This window comes from Erithacus rubecula (assembly GCF_903797595.1).
Source record: "Erithacus rubecula genome assembly, chromosome: 11".
NCBI lineage: Eukaryota > Metazoa > Chordata > Aves > Passeriformes > Muscicapidae > Erithacus > Erithacus rubecula.
In genome coordinates this window covers 22,094,399-22,104,165 of record NC_136663.1, presented here as the reverse complement: position 1 = coordinate 22,104,165, position 9,767 = coordinate 22,094,399, and the positions used below count along the sequence as shown (strand labels likewise).

Genomic DNA, 9,767 nt, shown 5'->3' with positions numbered 1-9,767 from the left:
CTGTTCTAAGAGAGGTTTTATGTGAGTGCATTAAAATGGAAGCTGAAACTGAGGAAAAGGAACTCCAAGAGAAGAAAATGCACTTCTCCAGAGAAACAGTGGGGCACTTGCTTCTAGGAAAAGTCAAAACTCCCGGAACATTGGTGTACAGGAAGGTTCTATACTTATACTTAATCTATATCTATATCTATATCTATATCTATATCTATATCTATATCTATATCTATATCTATATCTATATCTCTATATCTATATAATCTCTACACATATCTCAGACAAATAAAGGCACATAATGGAATCTGTGACCCTAACATTGGATTTACCACCACTCACAGGATCATGATCAATTTTCCAAGTTCTTCTATTATATTATTTTCTATCTTTCTTTAAAAGTAGAAAGCAACTTTTCATTTGGCCTTGGAAAATCTTAAAGAATGTTATCATGTTATCATTGCTTAAGGGAGCTCTTTGGAATGGAGGGATTTTACTCCTGTGAGTAAAGGATTATGTATTAGCCTACAGTGTTACTGTAGCTGAGGATCTTCACCCTCCTTTTAGAAATCATAGTTTATGTGAAACCCATGAGGTGGGAAAGAAAAAGAAACCTGGGAAAATGTAAGGAATGGGGTTTGGGATCACTGTTTAGAACAGAACATCAGCTGGTTTTTTTTTTTAATAAGGCATCAATATTGGAGATGGGCAAAATTACTCAAGGCAGAACCTTCAACTTTAAAGTTTTATTTTACTTTTTTCTTTCCAATGTAAAGTTCAAGCCAAGTTCACTAAAGTTTGTGAACCCTTCAGCAGCACTTGGCTAAGTTGCAAGCCTGAAATTGTATGTGGTTTGGGTGCAAATCAGGATGGGTTTGATCCCAAGCCACTTGAAACAACATTTCTGGCCACATGTAGCTGTGTATTTCAGCCTTCTTTGCAGCCCAGACCTAGACCTGCCCAGAGGGAAGCTTTGGCTGAAAGCCCCATGGATGATGCCCACTGCACTTCTCTGGTTTTCCACAGGAATGGTGAGCATTGTGTATTTGCCCTGGATGGGTGCTCTAGATCAGCTAGGGGGTCATTATAGACATCCCTATGTCTAAACTTCAGAGTTGAAGGGGCAATATGTGCATCTCACCCAGTTTTCCACAGGGAGTTTTCTTCAGAACAGACTCCTTCCTGCTGAAAGCCAAATAATTCCAAAGGGTGCCCATTGGCTCTCTTCCTAGGAGTTACTAGGAATGTTTCAAAAATTAATCAGTGAAGACTTTTTGACCTGTAGAAGCAGATTCCTTCACATAAGTCTAAAAGTTTTTTCAGTTCTATTCCGTGTAGTGCAAGGTCTAGGGAAAATTTATTCTAGAAGCCACAAATTAGTTCCTGCAGGTCTCAGGGATTTCTTTGTGCCAGTATATATATATATATGTATACCTGCCATGATGGTGGGGTCAAAGCTTTGGTAATTCAGAAGACTTGAAAATCCGTGGAATTGAATAGTTAGATAAGCTGTTATTAATAATTATTAATACAGTAACTAATTGTTATAAATGCTAAGAGGACTTTTACAAAAGCTATTATGCAGTGACTACATTTTGCTGCTGAGTAAGTAGTGTATTATTTTGTGACATTGGGTATCCTTTCCTCTTTGTTACACTGAGTTGAACAACCTTGAAACTCCAGCTAAACAAGTCTCCAATCTTTCTGAATTTGTATGGAATGACTAAGCTTTGGCTGAGAGTTTTCTTACATGGTAATGTCTGTTCATGTCTTTTCCTGGCTTCCTTTCTTCTCTGTGAAGGGCAAGCTCATGGTTAAGATGACTGGGAAATAAATGCCAGCAAGTTTTATGTAGTAACATGAGGAGTAAGTCTGCAGCTGTTATGGTGAGGTTTTAAAGAGTTGCCATGTAATCATTCCTTTCAGAGCCAGCTCCTCTTAGAGAATTCTTGGGATATGCTCTGTCTGAAAGATGCTAAACCCCAAGGGTCCATGTGAGGCAGAGGTTTTGGCTTTTCTAGTGAGAAATTAGTAGGTTACTTCTCCTGTCACCTGTACACAGTTGTCACTGGCTGCTGCCTTATATATAGCATCCATTGTCCCTTGAGCAGTGGTTAAGAAAACGATGTCCAGCCCTTCCTAGAGCAGGTGCTACTTTTTAGCTGTTCACTCACCTGTGAACACTTCTCAAGTGACACAAGCCTGAGAGTTTTTAATCTTATGTAAAAAGCATTCAGAAAAGAGCTGCCTGCATTTTTCCTTTTGTGGTCTCTACCTCTATCATAACTGGCAATAATAGAGGCAAACTTTGATTATGGAATACATTTTTAGAACTATTGCACAGTTTAGAAATCTTTCAGTTTATTGTTAAACTATCCAAATGTGGTCTTGGTGCATGCACTTTGAATCTGTTTTGTTCCATAGTCCCCCATAGCATTCAAAGCAATTTGACATTGTTAAGTGCCATTTTTAGTGTATTTTGATACAGGTCAAAACTTCTATTTCCTCTTTTTACTTCCAAAAAATTATTTCTATTAAAACCCAAACAAATTTAAGACTGTGGTTTTGCAGCAGCATAGGTTATATGTGCATATAGATTGTACAAGATAGAATTTACTACAATCTATGTTCACCTTTGCTTGTTACCTTTGTCTGTGCTTTTTTTTTCCAGACCAGTCTCAGCTTCCAGTCCTTGAATGCCTGCCTCTCCTGTCCACCTGGGTGTTGATTATCTTAAAGAATTTCCTTTTGCCAAGTCCTTCTTTTCAGACACAAATATTTCTGTACAGGGTATGGATTACACACATTGTGATGGCAGATTTTGGACTTCTAAAAACAAAGTTCTCAGCAGAAATGTTATATTCTGCTGGAATTAATTATATTCAAGAAAGTGTTAGTACATTCTTATAAGAGAAGCGTATTTTTTTCAGAGAATGACTTTTCTCAGAGAATGACTTTTCTCAGAGAATGACTTGCACCAGGTACTGCCAAGCACTTTAAACTGATCTGCTAAGCAATAAAGTGTTTAGAGCTCACTTATGATCTGACTCTAGAGTTTTCTAATGCTTACAATTTATGTAGTTACATCTGACTTATATCCCTATGAAGTCAGAGTATGGTTGGTCTATTATATAAAGTTATCCTCAGAGAGCTTTCAAACTAAACTCTTTGTTTTAAAAAATTCTTCTAGATCCCCATCCAGAAGGAGGTTTTCATGTGGGAGGACCACAGAACAAGATTTCTGTTTTAGAGAGAAATGGAGAAAATATTAAAGCACACATACTAACTGGGGTACTGGTGGGCAGGAATTCTTCTCCCATCTTTTTTTTGCTGTGTGTATAGATAGTTTCCTCTCCTCCCTCTTATGCTGAGCTGCTCTCTAAGTAACTGCTTAGGTTAAATTAGGTTTTCCTTTCTTGTTTTAACTGTTAGCTTTTCCCTCTCTCCATTTAACCCTCTCAGAAAGAGTCCTGAATACATAAAAAGCTTTTGCAGTGTGCCCTGAAGCATGTCTGCTGATGAAGCACATAGAATGTAATCATGGATAGCACGATGCAGCAACATGAAGTGCCTTTGTTTACAACTTCTCTATCAGGAGAGTATAATGAATGGATTCACTGAGGAAATGCAAAAGCAGATGCCTTTGGCTGGCTCCTGTTGTTTTCTTTTTGGCAAAGACAGAGGGGCGAATCTGCTCTGGGACAACCCTACTGAAGTCAGATGAGTTACACCGAGCAGAAACTGGAACTTTCTTCTTTTCTTCTTCTTCTTCTACTTTTTCTTTTTTCCATTTTATTTTAAATTGTTTTTGTTTTTGTTTTTTTAAGCACACTGTTTCCAGGTTTCTTTTCCCTGACTGTCACAATTTCTCTTTCCACAGAAAGCCTATGAGAAAAGACTGTCTGCTTCTAAAAAGGTAGGATATTCTTTTAGTCACTAATAGCTAATTTCCTCATCTGTATATGTTCTATATATATATATCAAATAGTGAATGTAATAATAAAATTAATATCAATTTATAGTTAAAATAATATGAAAAAGCTAAAATTGCTGTTACTGAATGGGACAGTGAGAGGGATGCAGCACTAACACACAGCTGTGCCTTCAAGGGCACAAGGGGTGCTCAGAGCTGGCCTGGGCCAGCATATGGTATCACCTTGAAATGTGCACTGATGCCTGACATGTACTGAGGTGTAACACTGGGTAAAGCTTCTGAGGCAGGTGTCTGTGATAGCACCCATTTTCTGTGAGATCTTTAGGGAAGAGAAACCTGTGGCAACTCATGGTATCATGCATATTGGCAAGGGATAATCTTTAAAACAAGTTTATTTGGGTACACCTGGAATTGCACAGTGTGATAACAGAAGTTAGCAGGACTGCTGCTGCCTTCTGTCTGCTCGTGCAGTGACCATACTTCTGGGATTTTTTCTTCTCCTGGGAGCCTGAATGGTGCCTCTCACATAAAATCAGCCATTTACAATTTGCCTTTTGCTGAGGCTCCCTTTGTGCTCACACAAGGCAGCTGGCAGGAGTGCTGACCTCCCCAGAGCAGAGCTTGCCAGCATTGGCTAATCAATATTCAGTAGAGCTGGCTGCTCTTTGCAAAGCCATTGATTATCTCTGGAAGGTCACTCCCCCTGGGTGTCACTTTTCAGTCTCTTGCCTGCATGTCCCTCCACCCCCATTCCAGGCACTCAAGAGGAAAGAGTGCTGGGATGGAAATGAGGTTACCATTCAGGATCTGAATAGTTTGTCATCAGATGACAAAACAGTCTTTCAAAAGAAGGTGGTTTCCTCACTGCCAAATTTTTGTTTATACCAGTTTTGTACTTTTAATTTCTGGGATACTTTTAATGATTGCAAGCTGTGGCAATTGAAGCATTAGGTGGATTTGACTCAGGCAGGTTGCACTAAGCCTTGCTTTGCTGTGACCAAAGGAAGAACCCTCATCTTTTGCACAGCTGTAGGTGACATGTCTAACTTCTTGTATGGAAGGGGAGAGCCATGAGTTCGTATTCCATGCTAGTCAAGAGTACATGAACTGAGAGACTCATGGAAATGTAAAAACATGGCACAAACTCCTATGTGCTGGTGTGCACTGCTCAGAGTACACCCAATTCCTCTTGTCTAACACAAGAAAGGAGGCCATTGAAGTTTCTGTGGCACAATAGCTGCTCATTACCCTAAAGTGAGCTCTGTAAAAATCGTATCAAAGTCTCTCCTTTTAAATGTGTATTGTCCTCTTAAGGTTGTATTCAGTCATTAATACAACAGTAGAGAACTGTGAAATAAATACTCAAGTCTAAACAGTTGAATTCATTAGGAGTAATAGAGTCCAGGTATGGAGACTGATACAAAAGAATTACTGAAGGAATAGTTTGATTTGGTTACTTTTATTGTAAATATAGCATTAACAATCACAGCAGAGTTTACAGGGCAAAATGGCAAAGCCAGATGTGTCAAAGGAGGGAAGTGGACAGCTGGAGCTAAGAGGCAGAAGGGTAAAAGAAAGGCATTTGGCACAAAAGAATTGTATTCCTATCTTCATGACACTTCTCAGTTCAAATCAGTGCCCTTTCCAAAGAGCAGAAACTGCACTGTGTTTTAAACTGTCTGCATTAGCAGAAGAATTGAACTTGCAGTAAATGGGTAGTAATTCAGTGTCCAGCTTCTTGTTTGTAATAAGGGGATTGAAAGTTAATAGCTCTCAAGCTTTATCCTGGTTGTCTTTACTCAGTTTGTATTTGAGGCATCACTAAATCCAAGCCAGGTGCCTCTGTCTGAACAGGAGTAGAGTCAGCAGTGCAAGTCAAAGCACAGTTGAAGTTATTAAGTCAGTGAAGGTGAGTGTCTGTTCTTCTCCTGCCCTTAGCACTGAGGCAAGAGCTATTGCTGGATGGGGAGCAAAGCTGCTCTCTGCTTCTGGCTTTGTACTGAATGCTCCTCTAGTGGCTGGCAGTGTTCTCTGTTGGTGGAACAACACCTAGGCCACACCTGGTCAGCACCTTCCAATACTTTATCCTTTCTGTAAAAAAGCATTTTCCTAATATCCAAGTATATTTCCCTTAACAGCTTAAGGCTGTGTCCTCTTATTCTGTCAGCTGTTGCCTGGTGAAAGAGACCAACCCCCACCTGAGCACAGCCACCTTTCAGGGAGCTGTAGAGGGTGGTAAGGTCACTCCTGAGTCTCCTTTTATCCAGGCTGAACAACCCCAGCTCCCTCAGCCATTCCTCACAGGGTTTGTGTTCCAGCCCCTCACCAGCCTTGTTGCCTCCTCTGGACACACTCAAGCATCTCAACATCCTCCCTGAACTGAGGGGCCAGAACTGGACACAGCACTCAAGGTGTGGCCTCAGCAGTGCTGAGTCCAGGTGAAGAATGACCTCCCTGCTCCTGCTGGCCACACCATTCCTGATCCAGGCCAGGGGCCATTGGCTTTGGCCACCAGGGCACACTGCTGGCTCATGTCCAGCTGCTGTCCATCAGTGTCCTCAGGTCCCTTTCTGCCTGGGCACTGTCCAGCCACACCATCCCCAGCCTGTAACACTGCAGGGGGTTCCTGTGGCCAAAATGCAGGACACAGCACTTGGACTTATTAAAGCTCATCCTACTGGACTCTGCCCATCCATCCAACCATTCCAGGTCTATCTGCAGAGCCCTTCTGCCTTCCAGTAGATCGACACATGCTTAGTATCATCTGCAAATCTACTAATGAAGGACTCAGTACCCTCATCTATGTCATCAATAAAAATACTGAACAGAACAGGCCTCAACACAGACCCCTGGGGGACACCCCTGGTGCCTGTTCCCAGCTGGATGCAGCACTGTTCACCACCACTCTCTGTGGCCATCCAGCCAGTTCTTAACCCATCACAGAGTGCTCCTGTCCAAGCCACGGGCTGCCAGCTTTTCCAGGAATTTGCTGTGGCAGACAGTGCCAAAGTCCTTGCTGGAGTCCAGGTACACAACATCCACAGCCCTTCCTGCATTCACCAGGAGGATCACCTGGTCATAAAAGGAGATCAGGTTGGTCAAATATGACCTTTCCCTCCTAAACCCATGCTGGCTGGGTCTGACACCCTGGCCACCCTGTGATTGCTGCGTGATAACACCCAGTATAAACTCCCATAACCTTACTGGGTACTGTGCTCAGGCTAACTGGCCTAATTACCAGGATCCTACTTCCCACCCTTTTTGTGAATGGGTGTCACACTGGTCAGCTCCCAGTCATTTGGAACCTCCCAGGACTGCTGGTAAATGATGGAGAGTGGCTTTGCAAGCTCATCTGCCATCCCTCATAACCCTGGGATAGATCCCATCTCGGCCCATAGATCTATGAACACCCAAGCTGCACAGCAGTTCTCTGACTGCTTCCTCCTGGATAACAGGGGGACCATTCTGCTTCCTGACACCATCTGCCAACCCAGGAGAACAGTTGTCCAGAGGACAAGCTGTCTTCCCACTAAAGACTGAGGCAAAAAAGGCAATAGCCATTTCCACCTTCTCCTTATTTGCAGTTTCTAAGTTCCCTCCCACATCCAATAGAGAACTGGTCTTACCTTTCCTTTTACCATTAATATATGTGTAAAAACATTTTTTACTATCCTTTACAGAAGCTGCCAAATTAAGTTTGACCTGAGCTTTGGACTCCCTATTTTTTATCCTACATGCCTTAGCAATCCTCTGAAATACTTCCTGAGACACTTGACCCTCCTTCCAAAGATGATACATCCTCTTTTTATTCCTAAATTCCCTCAGAACCTCGTTACCCATCCAGGCAGGATGTTTGACTCATCGACTCATCTTTAAGCACACAGGGACAGTCTGTTCCTGTGCCCTCAAGATCTCTGTTTTGAAGCCACCTTTTCTGAACTCCTTTGTTTTTAAGGGCTGCTTCCCAAGGAACTCTCTGAATAAGTCTCCTAAATAGGCCAAAGTCTGCCCTCTGGAAGTCTAATGTAAAAATCTTATTGATGTTCCTCCTGATTTCACCAAATATTGATGTCTCTATAATTTTATGATCACTGTGCCCCAAGCAGCCTCTACCCACCACATCTCCCACCTGCCCATCTCTATTTACAAACAACAAGTCTAACATGCTCCCTTCCTGGTAGGCTCACCCATCAGCTGTGACAAAAGGTTATCCTCCATACACTCCAAAAATTTCCAGAACTTCCTCTTTTCATCTGTATTAAGTTCCCAGCAGATGTCTGGTAGGTTAAAATCTACTAGAACAAGGGCTGATGATCCTGAAACATTCTCCAGCTCCTTACAGAGTAACTTGTCCACCTCTTCTCCCAGTAGAATGTCAGACTTGTTGGCCTTCTCCTTAATTCTTACCCATAGGAATTCAACTCCATCATCATTAGTTCAATGAGCCATACCACACCCCTCTTTGTCCACTCCTGTGCACTGCACTCCCTAGAGCCTTCTTTTCATCACCTGGCCTCTCAACAGAGGAAAATCTGGCCCTGGGCCTGTGGGGCTAACAAGAACCTTGCACTGATGTGTCTTGGTTCATCTCACAGAATGATCTGAGGTTTGTCAGGTGCTGATGATATAGCCCATATCTCCCATGGCTTGTTCAGCAGCCAGCACTGTGACCATGGCCAGCAATCTGGTCCTGTCCACCAATACAAACCAGAGAGATGATGACAGAGATGTGAAAAATGGCAAGCTGGCGTTAACTGGGCATGTGACTGGGCTGGCATGTGACACAATGGACCTGCCTGACTGCCAGAGAGGGTTTGTTTAATCATAATTAAGGGGTTAAAGTGAAAGTGGACAAGGGAGAGACAGTTCCTCAGATGACAGAGAGGGAACTGTCCCTGGCACAGCAGAGTGATTCCACATGCCATCCTTTTCCTCCAGAAATAGTTTCTTTTTGGTGTTAGTTGTCAGCCCTCTAGCATTAGTGTTTTGGCTATTGTTTGTAAAAAGGCAGTGTTACTACTAAAAGGAGAAGATCCCTGAGACATGGTTTTGTAATGAGTTTGGAACTAATGACATTTTTATCCAGTTTGTCTTTCAGGTGTCTTAACACACATGAGACATACTTAAAGTATGAGGTGAAGGGCTAATATTATGCCATGGTTAGAGAATATTATCAGTGTATTACAAAGGAAATCTCAACAGAGAGCCTAGTTTTGCAATTCCTCTACTTGGCAGAACCTTCCTGTCTCATTTATAGATACATGGCCCTGTAGCAATGACTGGAGTGCTAGAGGGAAATACTGAAGGAATGTGTTTCTAGCTATTACTGCTGATGGACCAAAGTAACTCAGCATTTTGGGACCAAACTGTTCATACTAATCACCAGCTAATCTATCTGATGTAGCAGGAATATCTGTCTTGTTTCCACTTGTGCTTTAGGATGTACTGAGTGTTTAGGAAACCAGAGTTCTCTTGGGACTGCAGTGACAGCCTATGGTTAAAGGGCAGTGATCTCTTTGTGAAACACCATATGAAAAATCTCCAGAGACATGAAATGCCCCTGAAGCCATCTTACATGTTTGACAAGTAAATGTAATTGGAGTACACTCACATTTTTCCTTCTGGGTTCTTCATGATGCTGATTATGCCTACAAGCTGCACAGACATTCAAAGTGATAGAAAAGAAAGATTTCATAATGATGATGAGAATGTATTATGTTAATCATGAGAATCCTACATTTGTTTCAAGCATGGTTTTTGTTTTTTTTTTTTTTAGTGAAGAAAAAGTGTGTGTTTCTGTCCTGAGAGCAAGTGTAGAAGGAGAACACAGAAGTATACTGTG

At 41.9% G+C, this 9,767-nt stretch overlaps 1 protein-coding gene across 1 annotated transcript in view; it reads left to right on the top strand.

The window, feature by feature from the left end:
* Positions 1-3,684: 3,684 nt before the first annotated feature.
* Positions 3,685-9,767, top strand: part of ARHGEF4 (Rho guanine nucleotide exchange factor 4) — a 206,861-nt gene continuing 200,778 nt past the window's right edge. Inside the window, exon 1 of the mRNA XM_079315544.1 lies at positions 3,685-3,907. The gene's annotated coding sequence lies outside the window, so the exon portion shown is untranslated. The remainder of the gene's footprint in view (positions 3,908-9,767) is intronic.